Genomic DNA, 21,387 nt, shown 5'->3' with positions numbered 1-21,387 from the left:
CAAGGATTTATACCAATCACAGCAGGGACCCTAATTAATTATATCGTGCAGCTGCCCTGTTGCACGACTCCAAACTGAAAAGTGCAATTAACAAACAGATGAGGCTAAACACATGGAAACAGGCTGCAATTACACAGACTCACCACCGGCAGCAAACAAGAGTCTTCTAAACCAGAGCAAAGGGAAATCCTGGCCTGCAAGAGAACTATAACATAAAATACATAACCAAAATGCAAAACAGGAATGAGCCACTGCCGTGGCTCATAACAAAAACCTTACCAAATCTCTTACTTTCTGAAACTCTCACTCTATTACATTTGGCCCCATGTAAAGGATTTTGAAAGTGATGGAAGACAGGCGAGATGTTTAAAATTTGCTTATAAAGTGTGCTGACTTTGGAATTAAGATTACTGAATGGGAGATGTGAGGGCAGGATTTGGTGATACAGTATTTCCCCAGCTACTAGAAGAAGAACGAGAAAGAAGCTAAACAGTTTATGAGATTGACCATGTCTTACCATGTGGTGACATGTGCACATTACAGTAAAGAAAGAATTGGACAGAAGTTAAAGGTGTTATTAGAGAGTAGTGGGGTACTAGGGAAGCAATATGGGTTAAGCAGTGTAATACAGGTGGAACAAGTGATGTTCAACTGTTTAATGTCTTTACGTAAGAGGTAAGCATGGTATAATTTAAGCTGTTATCTCAGGGAATAGAATGACTGGTCTCACATTATGCCATACTTTACACTGGGCCTAATTCAGACCTGATCGTAGATGTGCGAGAAAACGCACATCTATGATCAGTTTCTTTGACGTGCAGGGGGACACCCAGCATGGGGCAAGTCCGACCTGCATGCCGGATCCTGACCCCTCCTCCCCTGCACACATGCGAAAACTTTGCACGGTGGCAATACTTTTGCATGTTTCGAGTAGCCATTTGCCTGTGCAGCCTAGCTGTGAAGGCAGATGGCTACCCGCCATGTTAAGGGTCGCAGCAGCTGCATGCAATGTCATGCAGCCACCACGGCCCACCCCTCCAATGGTCCTGACTGGCACATCTAAAACGGATAGGATAATTAGATAGGAAAGCTATGAAGGTAATGTGAGTGGTTCTGGAATTTGATAAGCTTGCCTGAATAGGTGAGTTTTCAGGGAACTCTTGAAGGTTTGAAGACTAGAGGAGAGTCTTAATGAACATGGTAGGGCATTCCACAGATTGGATGCAGCCCGAAGAAAGTCCTGTAATCGTGCTTGGGAGCAAGTAATGAGTGGATGAGAGACATAGATCTTGTGAATAGCGAAGGGGCAAATTTTTTTATATAAGCAACGAGATGTATGTTGGTGTAGTATGGTTAATAGCCTTGTGTGTAAGTAAGAGTATTTTATATTGAATATGGTAGAATACAGGTAACCAATGGAGGAACTGACATAGTGAGTCTGCAGACAATGAACGTCTAGCGAAGAAAATTAGCCTTGCAGCTGCATTCAGAATGGATTGTAATAGTGAGAGTCTCTTCTTGGTAAGACCAGTAAGAAGACTATTGCAATAATCAATGCGGGAGATAATGAGAGCATGGATTAGAGTTTTAGCAATGTCTTGTGTAAGGTACGATTGTATTTTGGATATGTTTCTTAGATGCATGTAACATCTCAGTGTTTGTATGCGAAAAGAGTGGTCAACAGTGTCAAAAGCAGCAGAGAGATCTATAATAATGAGAAGTGAATAATGGCCTTTAGACTTCGCAGTGATCAGATCATTCACTACTTTAGTCAGTGCTGTCTCTGTGGAGAGTTGGGAGCAAGAGCCTGATTGATATAGGTCCAATAAGTTGTATGAGTTAAGAAAGTGTGTGAGGTGAGTGTAGGCAAGTTTCTCAAGTAGCTTGGAGAGGTTAAACATTGGTTAACTCTTATTAACTGTGGCCACAAGCTTTTCATGCACCCCTATGTAAACTCAATTGTTCTAAACCTGTGTCAGCTGTTCCTTAGTAATTTATCAGCCAGTGTCAGGTGACTAGTGTACCTTTAAAAGCCATACGATATGTGGCAGGTGCACATTAAACTTAGTGGGCATATTTGCAGTTATATTATGTGTGATACAGTTGCCAGGTTTTAATGTTTAAGACTCTGTGATAGTGTAGGACCTGCAAGAAGGTGGGGTACCTTGGCGATCGGTTTGCAGGCTTCCGTGCATTGGCTAATTCACTAACTAAACCCCCATCATTTATTTATTGATGTTGTGAGGATAAGTGAGCTTGCTATGGTGAGTGTTGAATTTTCTCTTTGTATATATATATATATATATATATATATAGCACAGGCACATTCATACGTATGTACGTACGTACGTACATACACACACACACACACACACACACACACACACACACACACAGAAGAATCAGGGAGCTGCTGTGGTTGAGCATGCACAGCCAGCAGCTCCCTCCGGACACTGTATATAGAGAGCTATGGTGCTGTCTGATGCTGCAAATGGAGATACCACTGTCTCCGACGCTAAAATACAAAATTCAGGTGATCAAGGGGGGTTTCCAGGTACTCTGAAATCTCACCCTGCATGCGCCGCTTGGACTTGAGCCCTCTACAGCAGAATGTCCAGCACAGATAGACCCCATAGCAACCCATGGTATGCTCCGACAGTAGTCCACTTATTAGTGACAGGTTGTCTCTCAAGTGGTCCTAAATATCTTGTAACATTACTGTTTAGCCTGAATCTGTATGAAAGATTTCTAGCTGCAAAGTTCAAATAGTAACAAGCCTACAACTTCCATCACACTTACTGTATCTAATAAAGTATGTTTTTTTGGCATCAAACATGGAGATATTGATCAAATATGTCTGTACACAGTGCAGCACAATAAATGTAAAACCAGCAGCTGTCAAAGTAAAAAAGGTACAATCTATGTATTTGTTTTCTGGTATAGACGGGAGCATATCTTGTACAAAGAATTTATTGCAAGATGGAGACTTTATATTTTATATTACAAAAGGAAAAGGTTTTATTTTGCTGAAAATATTGGAGCAAACATTTTGAAAAATCATTTCCTTCTTACATAGTTGTGGGATGAATACAGCAAAACTGTGTTGTAAATAAATGTATCTGTACCTCATATATAGGTATTTGCTCATGGGAATAAATGTACTGTACTGTCCAAAGTAAATAACAAAAACAGGAGTAACCTTGCACCTTGGCAAAACCATGTGTCACTGGATGGGTTGGGGATTTAAAGTGTACAGATAGATTTAAATTTGGGAGGGGTGTTTTTTAGCTCAAGTGTAAGGACCTAATTCAGAGATCTATGCAAACCTAAGGGTATAAGTAGATCTCTGATGGTATGAGATCTGCGCATGTACAGATCTCATTTTGCAAGATCACCCGCAGTGCCCCTTAAGCAGTAGCATGATTGACATTCCCACAGTACATCTACCTACCCACACCACCGTACTACGCTACCTTCTCGCACCACATTACTGCGTTACCTTCCCGCATCACCATACTGTGCTACCTTCCCACACCACATTACTGTGCTACCTTCCTGGACCACCGTATTGCACTACCTTCCCGCACCAAGGTACTGCACTACCTTACCAGACCACATTACTGCGCTAACTTCCCACACCACAGTACTGCACTACCTTCCCGCACTATACTGCATTTCCTTCCCAGGAGAGGATGGCACTGCACCGCCAAGCCATACGTTCTGCCCTTGCAGGCACCCCCCCAAGAACAACCGGTTGCCCGCCACTTTCGTGAAGCAAAACACACATTGGCCAGTTTACGACACAAGGTCATTGACCATGTCCCTGCCAATTTACGTGGAGGAGACCGGGGTGCTCTGTTACTACGCAGGGAAGCCCGTTGGATTTTTGAGCTCCGCACACTCTCACCGTACGGTCTCAATGAGTCCAATAATTTGGGGTGCTTTCTTTAGTTATGTAATGTTCTTTTATCATGTAATCTAAATGTAATCTTTATTTGATTATTGTGTCTGAGGATTTATTCCTTATATCATAATTCAGGCTATTAATACCTCCAGGGCTATATATATTTTTTGCTAGATTGATACTTAATGATCATTTCCATTCATGCTACTTCTAATCAGTCTATGTTTTTAGGGGGCGTGTGTTTTTTGCTATTTAAACATACAATTATTCAGTATGCCTGTATTATCAATATGCATATAATAATTCATGCCATGCCTCTTGATCACTTCCAAGCTGCTGTTGACATTTGTTTTCTCAAGCTTTTTTCACATTTTATGTACTGCTTTCATGGTGATTATACTTTGTTGCTATCTACAGCGCTGTGTCTGCCTCCGGCGGGTAACCATGGAAACGGCGCTGGAGAGCGCGCGTCGCCTCGGGGTAACGTCATCAACCCCCGTCCAGGAAGCACACACAGCGTGCATGATGGTCTGTGTGGGGTGCTACTTAAGGTAAGATTGTTCTGTTTTATGTTATCTTGTCCTGACGAAATTTAGTAAATAAATGAAACGTTGACCTACAAATGCTGCGCTGTCAGCTTTATCTCTAAACCAGCTTGCTGCTTCAAACGAAGTCCTCTGAGTGCCGTACTTTTCTACCTTGCTATATATATACACACAGAGTAAAAACCACAGCACTCACCGCACCAGAAGCGGGGCACAGCTATGCACTTACCACTCACAGGGTGGGGTGCATGTAACACTGCACTCTCCACCACAGAAGCGGGGTACACAGCTGTACTTACCACTCACAGGACGGGGTGCATGTAGCCCATGACCACATCGCTCTAATAAATACAAACAGAGAACCCAGCACTCACCAAAGTAAACTCACTTATCCTCAACAATTCAATAAATAAATGATGGGGGTTTAGTTGGTGGATTGGCCAATGCACGGAAGCCTGTATACCGATTCAAGGTACCCCACCTTCATACAGGTCCTACACTATCACAGAGTCTTAAAACCTGACTACCACACTGCTGCATCATCTGCCTGCTAGATGTAATGTGTACCTGCCACAGACTTTATGGCTTTTAAAGGCACACTAGTCACCTATTGCACTGGCTCAAAGATGATTGCTAAAAAACAGCTGAGACAGGTTCAGGATAATAAAGTCCACACAGGGGTGCATGAGAAAGCTAGTGGCCACGGTTAATAAGAGCTAACCATAGATTAACCCCTTCATATACACACAGAGTAAAAACCACAGCACTCACCGCACCAGAAGCGGGGCACAGCTATGCACTTACCACTCACAGGGTGGGGTGCATGTAACACTGCACTCTCCACCACAGAAGCGGGGTACACAGCTGTACTTACCACTCACAGGGCGGGGTGCATGTAGCCCATGACCACATCGCTCTAATAAATACAAACAGAGAACCCAGCACTCACCAAAGTAAACTCACTTATCCTCAACAATTCAATAAATAAATGATGGGGGTTTAGTTGGTGGATTGGCCAATGCACGGAAGCCTGTATACCGATTCAAGGTACCCCACCTTCATACAGGTCCTACACTATCACAGAGTCTTAAAACCTGACTACCACACTGCTGCATCATCTGCCTGCTAGATGTAATGTGTACCTGCCACAGACTTTATGGCTTTTAAAGGCACACTAGTCACCTATTGCACTGGCTCAAAGATGATTGCTAAAAAACAGCTGAGACAGGTTCAGGATAATAAAGTCCACACAGGGGTGCATGAGAAAGCTAGTGGCCACGGTTAATAAGAGCTAACCATAGATTAACCCCTTCATATACACACAGAGTAAAAACCACAGCACTCACCGCACCAGAAGCGGGGCACAGCTATGCACTTACCACTCACAGGGTGGGGTGCATGTAACACTGCACTCTCCACCACAGAAGCGGGGTACACAGCTGTACTTACCACTCACAGGGCGGGGTGCATGTAGCCCATGACCACATCGCTCTATATATATATATATATACATACAGGTTGATTATCCCTTATCCAAAATGCTTGGGACCAGAGGTATTTTGGATATCGGATTTTTCCGTATTTTGGAATAATTGCATACCATATTGAGATATCATGGCGATGGGACCTAAATATAAGCACAGAATGCATTTATGTTTCATATACACCTTATACACACAGCCTGAAGGTCATTTTAGCCAATATTTTTTATAACTTTGTGCATTAAACAAAGTGTGTTTACATTCACACAATTCATTTATGTTTCATATACACATTATACACACAGCCTAAAGGTCATTTTATACAATATTTTTAATAACTTTGTGTATTAAACAAAGGTTGTGTACATTGAGCCATCAAAAAACAAAGGTTTCACTATTTCACTCTCACTCAAAAAAGTCCGTATTTCGGAATATTCCGTATTTCGGAATATTTGGATATGGGATACTCAACCTGTATATATATATATATATATATATATATATATATATATATATATAAAAAACATATAGTTCAATATATTTATTAATGATCTAGGAATAGGCCTGGGAAGCACAGTGTCAGTCTTTGCAGATGTTAATAAACTGTGTAAGGTAATTAATTCAGAAATCGATGTGGAGTCTCTACAGAATGATTTACTTAAACTTGAAACCTGGGGAATGAGGTTCAATATTGAAAAATGCAAAGTTATGCACTTTGGGATTAAAAACAAACTTGCATCCTACTCACTTAATGGGGAAAATATAGGGGTAACAGATGTGGGAAAAGATTTGGGGGTGCTCATAGATAATAGGCTTAATAACAGTACACAATGTCAAAATGCAGCAAAGAAGGCAAATAAAGTCCTTGCGTGCACAGAACGGTGTATTGAGACAAGGGACGAGGATGTAATCCTGCCTCCTTATAAATCATTGGTACGTCAGCACCTGGAATATTGTGTTCAATTCTGGGCACCATGGGGGTCATTCCGAGTTGTTCGCTCGTTATTTTTTTCTCGCAACGGAGCGATTAGTCGCTAATGCGAATGCGCAATGTCCGCAGTGCGACTGCGCCAAGTAAATTTGCTATGCAGGTAGGTATTTTACTCACGGCATTACAAGGTTTTTTCTTCGTTCTGGTGATCGTAATGTGATTGACAGGAAGTGGGTGTTTCTGGGCGGAAACTGGCCGTTTTATGGGAGTGTGTGAAAAAACGCTACCGTTTCTGGGAAAAACGCGAGAGTGGCTGGAGAAACGGAGGAGTGTCTGGGCGAACGCTGGGTGTGTTTGTGACGTCAAACCAGGAACGACAAGCACTGAACTGATCGCACTGGCAGAGTAAGTCTCGAGCTACTCAGAATCTGCACAGAGAAGTATTTTCGCAATATTGCGAATCTTTCGTTCGCAATTTTGATAAGCTAAGATTCACTCCCAGTAGGCGGCGGCTTAGCGTGTGCAAAGCTGCTAAAAGCAGCTTGCGAGCGAACAACTCGGAATGACCCCCCATATTATAAAAAAAGATATCTGGGAGCTCGAAAGAGTTCAAAGGCGAGCTACTAAACTGATTAAAAGGTTAGAGACACTGGGGTATGAGGAAAGGCTTACTAGGTTAAATATGTATTCCCTTGAAAATTGGAGACTAAGAGGTGAAATTATTAATTTCTTCAAATATCTAAAGGGTCACTACAAAGAGTTAGTAAGGAATTTGTTTATTAATAGAACTCTGTATAAGACACGTGGGCACTGACTGAGGCTAGAGGAGAGAAAATTCCGCACACAATGTAGGAAAGGGTTCTTCACCGTAAGAGCAATAAGGATTTGGAACACCCTGCCGGAGAAGGTAATAATGGTGGACTCTGTAAATGCATTTAAAAACGTATTTGACAGTTTTCTTGCTGAAAAAAGTATCCAAGGCTGTAGCATTTAATATATTGACATAAAGTATATGGGAGTGATGTGAAATATAGTTGATAATTGGTACGAAACCATTACTTCAGCTGGTGCATTATAATGTGCACTTCTTAATACAAAATATATATATATATTGTGACAAGGTGCACAAACACAGGGACTCCGATGAACACTTCCGGTGTTTATTTTGCACAGCAGGTCAGCACATAGAAGTTACATCCATATGCAGTCGGTATTACAGGCAGTTGCATACAGGCACTTTCAGCATAGCAGACTCTTGAAAGGCTCCAGTAGTCCCTAGTCTAACCCACACAACCCATCCAATCACTTGGACACTAACTGCCATCAGGAGCAAGGTGACTCTGCCCTGGAAACTCTTATATCAGGAAAGCCCAGGTGCTGCTGATCACACACCTGGGATTCTGCTACTGCTTCCAAAACCTGGTCTGGATCCTCCACATTGCTTTTACGTGGAAACATGCTGTCTCTGCCACTCTATATATATATATATATATATATATATATATATAGAGAGAGAGAGAGAGAGAGAGAGAGAGAGAGAGAGAGAGAGAGAGAACTCACCTGGAGTCATTTGGAGGTCTTGCTGGTTCTTGTAGTGCCATTTGAGGATCTAGGGGTGACTCCTGGTAAGTTGGCTGCTGCAAAGTCCTTCCCTGGTGTACATCTGGGTGTCTGAATGTGCAAAGACTGAGATACCCACTCGCAACATGCCTACAACACTCCCATAAGATGCAATATCTCTGTGCGTCTTCTTGGCCACCGACCTGTTACCTCCCAGTCACCATCCAAGAACGTTCCTCATATTTCTGCTACCATATGTCTTAAATTTGTCTTCTTACTCTGTACAAATATAATTGGGAAGACTGCTCAGTGTAACTCAGGCACATGAGCGATGAAAACCATTGCTCCACTGCATCCAACATCACTTTTGCGTTCGGCTCAGAATCAGACCCAACATGTAATCCTTTTCTTAATTAGGATTATTATTTTACATGCAACATTTTTTAATTAACAGCCATTACTACTTTAGTCAAGATTATATTATTTGATAGCACTTAATAAATGTTCATTTAAGTTGAATAAAAAGCAAGGGAAATTATCCATTAAGAATACAACCATTAGAAATTAGATTTCAATTGAATTGTTCTGCGATATAGAAAGATTAATATGAGATCAACAAAAGAAGCCCTATATGCTGTTGTTAATGTAATAAATAATTGTTACTGCAAATTCTCACCTCTCGAACATGTCCAGATTGCTTGAAAAAAGAATGAAGAAGTTGCACTTCCTGAAAACAGTCGTTATGTTTTTGTCTTGTTGATACAGTATATCACATCTTCTATAAAAGCAGGGTATTGTGTTCTGTTAGACCCCTAATGGGAGTACACCCAGGCTTGGACTGGCCCACAGGGGTACATGGGAAACCACCGGTGGGCCGCACTGCCTGGGGGACCACCTCCTGCTCTAAGGATCAGGTTCTAGACTGCACTTGAATTATACATCATATATATGTTACCTTAGACTGGACTATGGTGTATTTTCTACAGTGCATTGCTGTTATTAATCTGGTACATTATCATGCATGCAGCAGCTGAATTTACTGTATATATTTATGAAGGGGCCCAGACGTTGCACTCTCTAATGGTTAGTCAAACCAATGAGGTGGCAGGCCACAACCCATCAGCAGACAGGCCACACCCCTAAACACGGGTCCCTACCACTGTATTCCCCCGGTGGGCACAACATGACCCAGTCTGACACTGAGCACATCAACATAATAATAGCCTCCTGTCCCTTGATTCCTTCTTGGAAGAGTCTAGAAACCCCCTTATGGGTGTCATTAACATATTCCAAGACCAAGAACGTGCTCTCGACTATGTCAATTTCAATGTGGTCACTGATTGCTATACTTTCCCAACAAAGCTAGATTACCAATTACTGGAACCAAAGTCTTCCACAAGACACAATACCTCAAAACATAAAACCTAAACTAACATCTAACCAGAGGCGTCACTAGGGTTGGTGTCACCCGGTGTGGTAACTCATGGTGTCACCCCCCATGGACCTCCTCCCCTATCACACCATAAGGAATCCTGGCGGGGGTGGTGAATGGGCGGCGACGCACCGTTTGAGGGGCGTGGTCCGGACAACGCAGATGTTTCCGGACCATTTGTCGAGCGGGCCGCGGCGGCTGCATGACGGCACACGCAGCAGCTGCGACCCAAAAGATGTCGGCCCGGCGATTGCCTTCACAGCTAGGCTGCAGAGGCAGAGGGCTACCCTTAAAATGCGAGCGCATCTCTGTATAGCAATGCGCTCGCATATCAGCGGGGGGGCAGACCCGGCATGAGGGGCGGCCTTGCCCTGTGCTGGGCGGGCCCCCCCCCCCCCTCATGCTAGAGAAAGCAGTTGTAGTTTTGCTACGTTTAGCGTACTAAAACCACAGCTCATCTGGTGAAATGTGGGGATATGGGGTATCATGTGGAGAAATGGGGTATCATGTGGTGTCTTGGTGGTGACATGGGGTATCATGTGGTGTCTTGGTGGTGACATGGGGTATCATGTGGTGTCTTGGTGGTGACATGGGATTTACTTGGTGGTGGCACTGATTAACCAATTTCCCCTAAACAGCAACCGCAAACATATCCCTGTCCAAGAACCCATTACTGAAGCCCCCCCGTCTCCGTGCATCCATTACCCCATCTCTCCCCAATTCGTTATCAATCCCTCCTTCCAACACCCATTAGCACATTCATCCACCCACACTATCAGCTCACATAAAGCTCCCCTCACACAGCGGCACCCATACTACACTCAAACAGCACCCATACTACACTCACACAGCACCCATACTACACTCACACAGCACTCATACTACACTCACACAGCAGCACCCATACTACGCTCACACAGCACCCATACTACACTCAAATAACATTTATACTACACTCACACAGCAGCACTCATACTACACTCACACAGCAGCACCCATACTACACTCACACAGCACCCATACTACACTCACACAGCACTCATACTACACTCACACAGCAGCACCCATACTACGCTCACACAGCACCACCCATACTACACTCACACAGCACCCATACTACATTCACACAGCACTCATACTATGCTCACACAGCAGCACCCACACTATACTCACACAACACTCATACTACACTCACACAGCACCCATACTACACTCAAACAGCACCCATACTACACTCACACAGCACCCATACTACCCATACTACACTCAAACAGCACCCATACTACACTCACACAGCACCCATACTACACTCACACAGCACTCATACTACACTCACACAGCAGCACCCATACTAGGCTTACACAGCACCACCCATACTACACTCACACAGCACCCATACTACATTCACACAGCACTCATACTATGCTCACACAGCAGCACCCACACTATACTCACACAGCACTCATACTACACTCACACAGCACCCATACTACACTCAAACAGCACCCATACTACACTCACACAGCACCCATACTACCCATACTACACTCAAACAGCACCCATACTACACTCACACAGCACCCATACTACACTCACACAGCACTCATACTACACTCACACAGCAGCACCCATACTACGCTTACACAGCACCACCCATACTACACTCACACAGCACCCATACTACATTCACACAGCACTCATACTACGCTCACACAGCAGCACCCACACTATACTCACACAGCACTCATACTACACTCACACAGCACCCATACTACACTCACACAGCACCCATACTACCCATACTACACTCAAACAGCACCCATACTACACTCACACAGCACCCATACTACACTCACACAGCACTCATACTACACTCACACAGCAGCACCCATACTACGCTCACACAGCACCCATACTACACTCACACAGCACCCATACTACACTCACACAGCAGCACTCATACTACACTCACACAGCAGCACCCATACTACGCTCACACAGCACCACCCATACTACACTCACACAGCACCCATACTACATTCACACAGCACTCATACTATGCTCACACAGCAGCACCCACACTATACTCACACAGCACTCATACTACACTCACACAGCAGCACTCATACTACACTCACACAGCAGCACCCATACTACACTCACACAGCACCCATACTACACTCACACAGCACTCATACTACACTCACACAGCAGCACCCATACTACGCTCACACAGCACCACCCATACTACACTCACACAGCACCACCCATACTACATTCACACAGCACTCATACTACGCTCACACAGCAGCACCCACACTATACTCACACAGCACTCATACTACACTCACACAGCACCCATACTACACTCAAACAGCACCCATACTACACTCAAACAGCACCCATACTACACTCAAACAGCACCCATACTACACTCACACAGCACCCATACTACACTCACACAGCACCCATACTACGCTCACACAGCAGCACCCATACTACGCTCACACAGCACCCATACTACACTCACACAGCACTCATACTACACTCACACAGCACCCATACTATGCTCACACAGCACCCATACTACATTCACACAGCACTCATACTATACTCACACAGCACCCATACTACGCTCACACAGCAGCACCCATACTACGCTCACACAGCAGCACCCATACTATGCTCACACAGCAGCACCCATACTACACTCACACAGCACTCATACTACACTCACACAGCACCCATACTACACTCACACAGCACCCATACTACACTCACACTACACTCACACAGCAGCACCCATACTACGCTCACACAGCAGCACCCATACTACGCTCACACAGCAGCACCCATACTATGCTCACACAGCAGCACCCATACTATGCTCACACAGCAGCACCCATACTACACTCACACAGCACTCATACTACACTCACACAGCACCCATACTACATTCACACAGCACCCATACTACATTCACACAGCACTCATACTACACTCACACAGCAACAACCATACTACGTCACACAACACCCATACTACACTCACACAGTGGCACCCATACTACGCTCACACAGCACTTATACTACACTCACACAGCAGCACCCATACTATGCTCACACAGCAGCACCCATACTATACTCACACAGCACTCATACTACACTCAGACAGCACCCATACTACACTCACACAGCACTCATACTACACTCACACAGCAGCACCCATACTACGTCACACAGCACCCATACTACACTCACACAGTGGCACCCATACTACGCTCACACAGCACTCATACTGCACTCACACAGCAGCACCCATACTATGCTCACACAGCAGCACCCATAATATGCTCACACAGCAGCACCCATACTACGCTCACACAGGAAGCACCCATACTACACTCACCCAGCACTCATACTACGCTCACACAGCAGCACCCATACTATGCTCACACAGCAGCACCCATACTATGCTCACACAGCAGCACCCATACTATGCTCACACAGCAGCACCCATACTATGCTCACACAGCAGCACCCATACTACGCTCACACAGCACTCATACTACACTCACACAGCACCCATACTACATTCACACAGCACCCATACTACATTCACACAGCACTCATACTACACTCACACAGCAACAACCATACTACGTCACACAACACCCATACTACACTCACACAGTGGCACCCATACTACGCTCACACAGCACTTATACTACACTCACACAGCAGCACCCATACTATGCTCACACAGCAGCACCCATACTATACTCACACAGCACTCATACTACACTCAGACAGCACCCATACTACACTCACACAGCACTCATACTACACTCACACAGCAGCACCCATACTACGTCACACAGCACCCATACTACACTCACACAGTGGCACCCATACTACGCTCACACAGCACTCATACTGCACTCACACAGCAGCACCCATACTACGCTCACACAGGAAGCACCCATACTACACTCACACAGCACTCATACTACGCTCACACAGCAGCACCCATACTATGCTCACACAGCAGCTCCCATACTATGCTCACACAGCAGCACCCATACTACGCTCACACAGCAGCACCCATACTACGCTCACACAGCAGCACCCATACTACACAGCTCCCACACTACACTCACACAGCAGCACCCATACTACGCTCACACAGCAGCACCCATACTACACTCACACAGTGGCACCCATACTACGCTCACACAGCACCCATACTACACTCACACAGCAGCACCCATACTATGCTCACACAGCAGCACCCATACTATGCTCACACAGCAGCACCCATACTACGCTCACACAGGAAGCACCCATACTACACTCACACAGCACTCATACTACGCTCACACAGCAGCACCCATACTATGCTCACACAGCAGCTCCCATACTATGCTCACACAGCAGCACCCATACTACGCTCACACAGCAGCACCCATACTACGCTCACACAGCAGCACCCATACTACACAGCTCCCACACTACACTCACACAGCAGCACCCATACTACGCTCACACAGCAGCACCCATACTACACAGCACCCATACTACACTCACACAGTGGCACCCATACTACGCTCACACAGCACCCATACTACACAGCACCCATACTACACTCACACAGCAGCACCCATACTATGCTCACACAGCAGCACCCATACTACGCTCACACAGGAAGCACCCATACTACGCTCACACAGCAGCACCCATACTATGCTCACACAGCAGCACCCATAATATGCTCACACAGCAGCACCCATACTACGCTCACACAGGAAGCACCCATACTACACTCACCCAGCACCCATACTATGCTCACACAGCAGCACCCATACTATGCTCACACAGCAGCACCCATACTATGCTCACACAGCAGCACCCATACTATGCTCACACAGCAGCACCCATACTATGCTCACACAGCAGCACCCATACTACGCTCACACAGCAGCACCCATACTACGCTCACACAGCAGCACCCATACTACGCTCACACAGCAGCACCCATACTACGCTCACACAGCAGCACCCATACTACACAGCTCCCACACTACACTCACACAGCAGCACCCATACTACACAGCACCCATACTACACTCACACAGTGGCACCCATACTACGCTCACACAGCACCCATACTACACAGCACCCATACTACACTCACACTGCAGCACCCATACTATGCTCACACAGCAGCACCCATACTACGCTCACACAGGAAGCACCCATACTACACTCACACAGCACCCATACTACATTCACACAGCACTCATACTACACTCACACAGCAACAACCATACTACGTCACACAACACCCATACTACACTCACACAGTGGCACCCATACTACGCTCACACAGCACTTATACTACACTCACACAGCAGCACCCATACTATGCTCACACAGCAGCACCCATACTATATTCACACAGCACTCATACTACACTCAGACAGCACCCATACTACACTCACACAGCACTCATACTACACTCACACAGCAGCACCCATACTACGTCACACAGCATCCATACTACACTCACACAGTGGCACCCATACTACGCTCACACAGCACCCATACTACACTCACACAGCAGCACCCATACTATGCTCACACAGCAGCACCCATAATATGCTCACACAGCAGCACCCATACTACGCTCACACAGGAAGCATCCATACTACACTCACACAGTGGCACCCATACTACGCTCACACAGCACCCATACTACACTCACACAGCAGCACCCATACTATGCTCACACAGCAGCACCCATAATATGCTCACACAGCAGCACCCATACTACGCTCACACAGGAAGCACCCATACTACACTCACACAGCACTCATACTACGCTCACACAGCAGCACCCATACTATGCTCACACAGCAGCTCCCATACTATGCTCACACAGCAGCACCCATACTACGCTCACACAGCAGCACCCATACTACGCTCACACAGCAGCACCCATACTATGCTCACACAGCAGCACCCATACTATGCTCACACAGCAGCACCCATACTATGCTCACACAGCAGCACCCATACTACACTCACACAGCACTCATACTACACTCACACAGCACCCATACTACATTCACACAGCACCCATACTACATTCACACAGCACTCATACTACACTCACACAGCAACAACCATACTACGTCACACAACACCCATACTACACTCACACAGTGGCACCCATACTACGCTCACACAGCACTTATACTACACTCACACAGCAGCACCCATACTATGCTCACACAGCAGCACCCATACTATACTCACACAGCACTCATACTACACTCAGACAGCACCCATACTACACTCACACAGCACTCATACTACACTCACACAGCAGCACCCATACTACGTCACACAGCATCCATACTACACTCACACAGTGGCACCCATACTACGCTCACACAGCACCCATACTACACTCACACAGCAGCACCCATACTATGCTCACACAGCAGCACCCATAATATGCTCACACAGCAGCACCCATACTACGCTCACACAGGAAGCACCCATACTACACTCACACAGCACTCATACTACGCTCACACAGCAGCACCCATACTATGCTCACACAGCAGCTCCCATACTATGCTCACACAGCAGCACCCATACTACGCTCACACAGCAGCACCCATACTACGCTCACACAGCAGCACCCATACTACACAGCTCCCACACTACACTCACACAGCAGCACCCATACTACGCTCACACAGCAGCACCCATACTACACAGCACCCATACTACACTCACACAGCAGCACCCATACTACGTCACATAGCACCCATACTACACTCACACAGTGGCACCCATACTACACTCACATAGCACCCATACTACACTCACACAGTGGCACCCATACTACGCTCACACAGCGCTCATACTACACTCACACAGCAGCACCCATACTACGTCACACAGCACCCATACTACACTCACACAGTGGCACCCATACTACACTCACATAGCACCCATACTACACTCACACAGTGGCACCCATACTACGCTCACACAGCGCTCATACTAAACTCACACAGCACCCATACTACACAGCACTCATACTACGCTCACACAGTGGCACCCATACTACACTCACACAGCACTCATACTACACTCACACAGCCCCAACTAGCTTCCCCCCCCCCCAGCACTCAACCCAACAATTTGTACATCCAAATGCCCATTAACACATTTACCCCCATACAGACACACACACACATACATTTCATAAATCGATTCTGCTCATCGTGGAGCATTTATAGAAGTTACCTGGTATCATGCAGCAATATCAGCAGCAGCAGCTCCTTCCTCCTGTAGGACAGTGTGGGAGGCGGAGCTTGTGTGTGTTACCGTCAGGCTCAGTCAGGACCCAAGTGAGGAGAGAGTGGAGCCTGGAGGAGGGGGAGGGGCGGCCACAGCACTGCCTGCACGGCTCTGTGGCTGCTGCCTGCTGATCTCACTGACAGGTGAGAATGTCGGGCAGCGGGCTTTAGGAGGCGGGGCCTGGGAGGAGGGGGTGTAGCCGCAGCCGTGGACCACCAGGCTTTGTCTTTGTCATGTCAGGGGATGGAGGTTTGTGAGTGTGCGGCTCCCTTTGCTGTCACCCTATTGAAGGGTGTCACCCGGGTGCGGGCCGCACCCCCCGCACCCACCTCATGACGCCACTGCATCTAACCAAAGCACTATAAAGGTCTCTAAACAACTGCTTAATAAGAACACTAAACCCTCAGCAATCAAATGAACACCTTATACCTTTTAAAAGGTGAGTGTTACAGTAATGAAGCACAACGATGCACAACACTTACACCCAACCCCAACACAGAACGTCAGTTCCCCTCATTGCAAGCTAATCAATATCTGCACTACTGTGCGTAGACCAAAAACTAGTGATGTGCATCGGAAATTTTTCGGGTTTTGTGTTTTGGTTTTGGATTAGGTTCCGCGGCCGTGTTTTGGATTCGGACGCGTTTTGGCAAAACCTCCCTGAATTTTTTTTGTCAGATTCGGGTGTGTTTTGGAGTCGGGTGTTTTTTTACAAAACCACCATCTCAGGTCCCTATGTACTTTCTGGAGGCAATTGCTGGTGAATGTCTCCACGGAGGAATGGATTATAATTCATTTTGATGAACATCATCTTCTCCACATTTCCTGGAAGTAACCTCGTACGCCGATTGCTGACAAGGTGAGCGGCTGCACTAAACACTCTTTCGGAGTACACACTGGGGGGGGGGGGGGGGGGGCAACTTAGGTAAAATAAAGCCACTTTGTGCTAGTGATGTGCACCGGAAATTTTTCGGGTTTTGTGCTTTGGTTTTGGATTCGGTTCCGTGGCCGTGTTTTGGATTCGGACGCATTTTGGCAAAACCTCCCTGAAATTTTTTTGTCGGATTCGGGTGTGTTATGATTCCAGCACTCTGGTCTGAGGAGATCTTATTGCAAGGACTGGAGCACTGGAACGTAATGCTGGGGAAGGGTGCGGGAATGGAAAATAGCCCCTTGCGCCCTAACTCCGTTGTCTCACCCGTGCTGTCAGAAATCCCCTGCGAGACTATGGTTGCTTGAGCCCATGGCAGCCGCGTTTGAAGGGCGGATTATGTCTGCCCAACTCCGATGCCCCCTCAGGTCTTAATGGGAGACAAAGGGAAATCCGAGACAGGGTGATAACAAGGGGCCTGTCAGGTTCGGTTTGGTTTGTGTCCCCGGAGGGGGCGCTAGTGGGTCAGTGGAGGTAGGATGGAAGAAGTGAGGAGGCTGGATTGGATTTCTGCGCATGTGCGCAAATGTTGTTTTATTGAATGAAAAGTAAAACAATATGGCAGCAGGAATACTTGGAGAAATAAACAATAATAAATGCAATGGGTATGGTGCAGCGTGGAAGCGGAGAGTCTATGGCAAAACAGTGAGAGTCTATGGCAAAACAGTGAGTCTATGGCAATAGCAGTATGATAGTATAGTTGATCAATATGCTGGTATGGGAACCAGAGATGATTAAAACGTGGAGCCAGCAGAGATGGTGAGATTGGTAGCAAACCTGGTAGCAGATGCAGGAGACTTGATGCAGGGTTCACAGTGCTATTGGGAAAGCACAGGCAGCTTGCAAGCTGATTCACAGGCGAGGTGATGAGATGCACCTGGAGAAGGAGTCTCTACTGCAGTAGGCTGAAGCACACTGTAGCTGTAGAAGGTGTGGAGCCAAATAGCAAGTGCAGGGATTGCTGGTGCTTGTGGTTCCACGGGAATAACGGAACAGACTGAAGGCAAACAGGAACATAGGGGAACTGGAGAGCGGATCCAGACCAGGCTGGAAGGCAAACAGGAACACAGGGGAACTGGAGACTGGAACACAGGAACTTGCACAATGAATGTGACTCGCAGGAGAGCTGGAGTGGTTGCTGGAACTTGTAGTTCCACAGGAACACTGGAACGGAACTGGAACGGCTGGAACCTGTAGTTCCACAGGTCCAATACACAGGGGTATCTCTGCAGACAGAGGACTGCAAACAGGAGACGCCTGTTCACAGAATGTGACGTGTTGTCCAAGGCGATGAGACTGAGCCAGGAACTGGAGTTTAAACACCTTGGTCTGTGATGATTGGATGATCTCTGTGAGAACACACCCTGCTGGATTGGGTGTTCAGATCAGCTGTGAGTTAACTGGAGCTGGTGATTAACTGGGAGAATAACTCTGTAGACAGTTAATGCCATGCACTGCTGGTTGCTGGCTGGGATCAGTAGTGCACCGGGAGTTAATGCTGTTTAACTAGAAACACTGTGTACTCCAGGCTGCTGGCTGAAACCAGTGGTTACCAAAAGATAGAACTGGTTAGGTGGAGCACAGTGAGCTGTGGGCTGCAGGAGACTGAAGACTGGAACTGCTGGGACCTGTAGTTCCACAGGTCCAATTCACAGGGAATACTCTGAAAACAGAGGACTGAAGTCAGGAAACCCCTGTTCACTGGAAGTGATGCAATGGAGACTGCGGATTCCTGACAGTACCCCCCCTTTTATGGGTGGGCACCGAACACCCACGCCGGAACTTGGAGGATCCTTGAAAAAGAACTTAGGAATACACAAAAGCAGAGGTCCTCAAAAGTCTTCCCAACTTTCATCTTCAAAAGACAGATTTTCCTCTTCAGAACAAGTAGACCATTCATGGACATTTGAGACAGAATTTACTTCCTGGGAAAAGGCATAGCTAGGAAGGATAGAACCTCCCATAATGTAACTTGAGTCTTCATCAGCAAACTCACTTTCAGAGTCAAAGTCCAGGTCTAGTATGGTCATGGGAGCCTTTTGTTTAGGAACAACATTATCTGAGACAACCTGTGGACCAGTGAATTTGAAGCTATATGAGACACCAGGACTAGGGGTAACGGCAGCATAGCCAACACTTACATCAACAGATGGTAGACTTTGAACTGGTTTTTGAGCTCTCCAATTCTTGTAATTCTTGAAATCTCTGATACATTGATTCAACAGAACCTGATCGTGTTTGGAAAGAGTTGAGTCAAAAAACTGAGAACTGGAAGACTGATCAGAAGACTGAGCAGATGTTGAATCCGGGGAGTCAATACTTTCAGAAGTGTTGCTGTAGGATGGAGACACAGAAGTATATGCAACTTTCAAATCTGAAGTCTGAGAACCTTGTCTTAACTTTGCAGCATTGAAATCTCTAATAGCTTGGTCTAATGTATCCTGATCTTGCACAGACAGAGATGTTGGAGAGGATTTAGCAGTAGACAAACTGTTGACAAATTGGACAGAATGCCCAGATGACTTTGAATGCATAAACTTTGGAGCAAACTCCTGTTTTACGGCTTCGCAGAAAGCGGGAAGATCACTCAGTAGCGGATCTTTAGATTCAATAAGAGGATTCGCCCAGTCCAGTGCTCTACCTTTGAAGAACAGGAGGAAGTATCTGATTGCATTGGCTGGAGAAATACTCACTGAAGATTCTGACTCAGTAAAAGCGAGGTATTGGCTCGCCACTGCACGGAACTGAGCATAGTCACCATCAAAGTAGACTGGAGCTTGTGTATCTAGTGGACACTTGGAAGGCTGAATGTCAGTTGACGTCTCTGAATACCATGTGGGACACTTGAGAGTAGAGGACTGGAATAAGCATTCAGAAGCAGGTGTAGAATCAACTTGAAATGCTCGAGGGTGGAGAGAGGACGTCATCTCCTGTATGGACTGACGGGAATTCTCAGCTGAGGTTGACTGGACGCTAGAAGCTTCATCTTGGGGTGAGATGCTTAGAGCCTCCATCTGGGTTGAGGCAACTGCAATATCCGCAAGAACTGTAGACTCTGGACATAGCGACAGGAGTTGCTTACTTGAAACACTGGAGAGAACCACACCGGGTTCAGAGGAACTGGTATCGGCAGGGACAGATGGCAACTTTGGACAAACGGATGGATCCGGGATTTGTACAGGACTACTTGAATTGACTTGAACTGAAGGAGGCTGATCTGGACAGAC

This window comes from Pseudophryne corroboree, chromosome 1 (genome assembly GCF_028390025.1).
Source record: "Pseudophryne corroboree isolate aPseCor3 chromosome 1, aPseCor3.hap2, whole genome shotgun sequence".
In the NCBI taxonomy this organism is placed as follows: Eukaryota; Metazoa; Chordata; class Amphibia; order Anura; family Myobatrachidae; genus Pseudophryne; species Pseudophryne corroboree.
The sequence above is the reverse complement of the archived record's forward strand: the minus strand, read 5'-3'. Positions refer to the sequence as shown.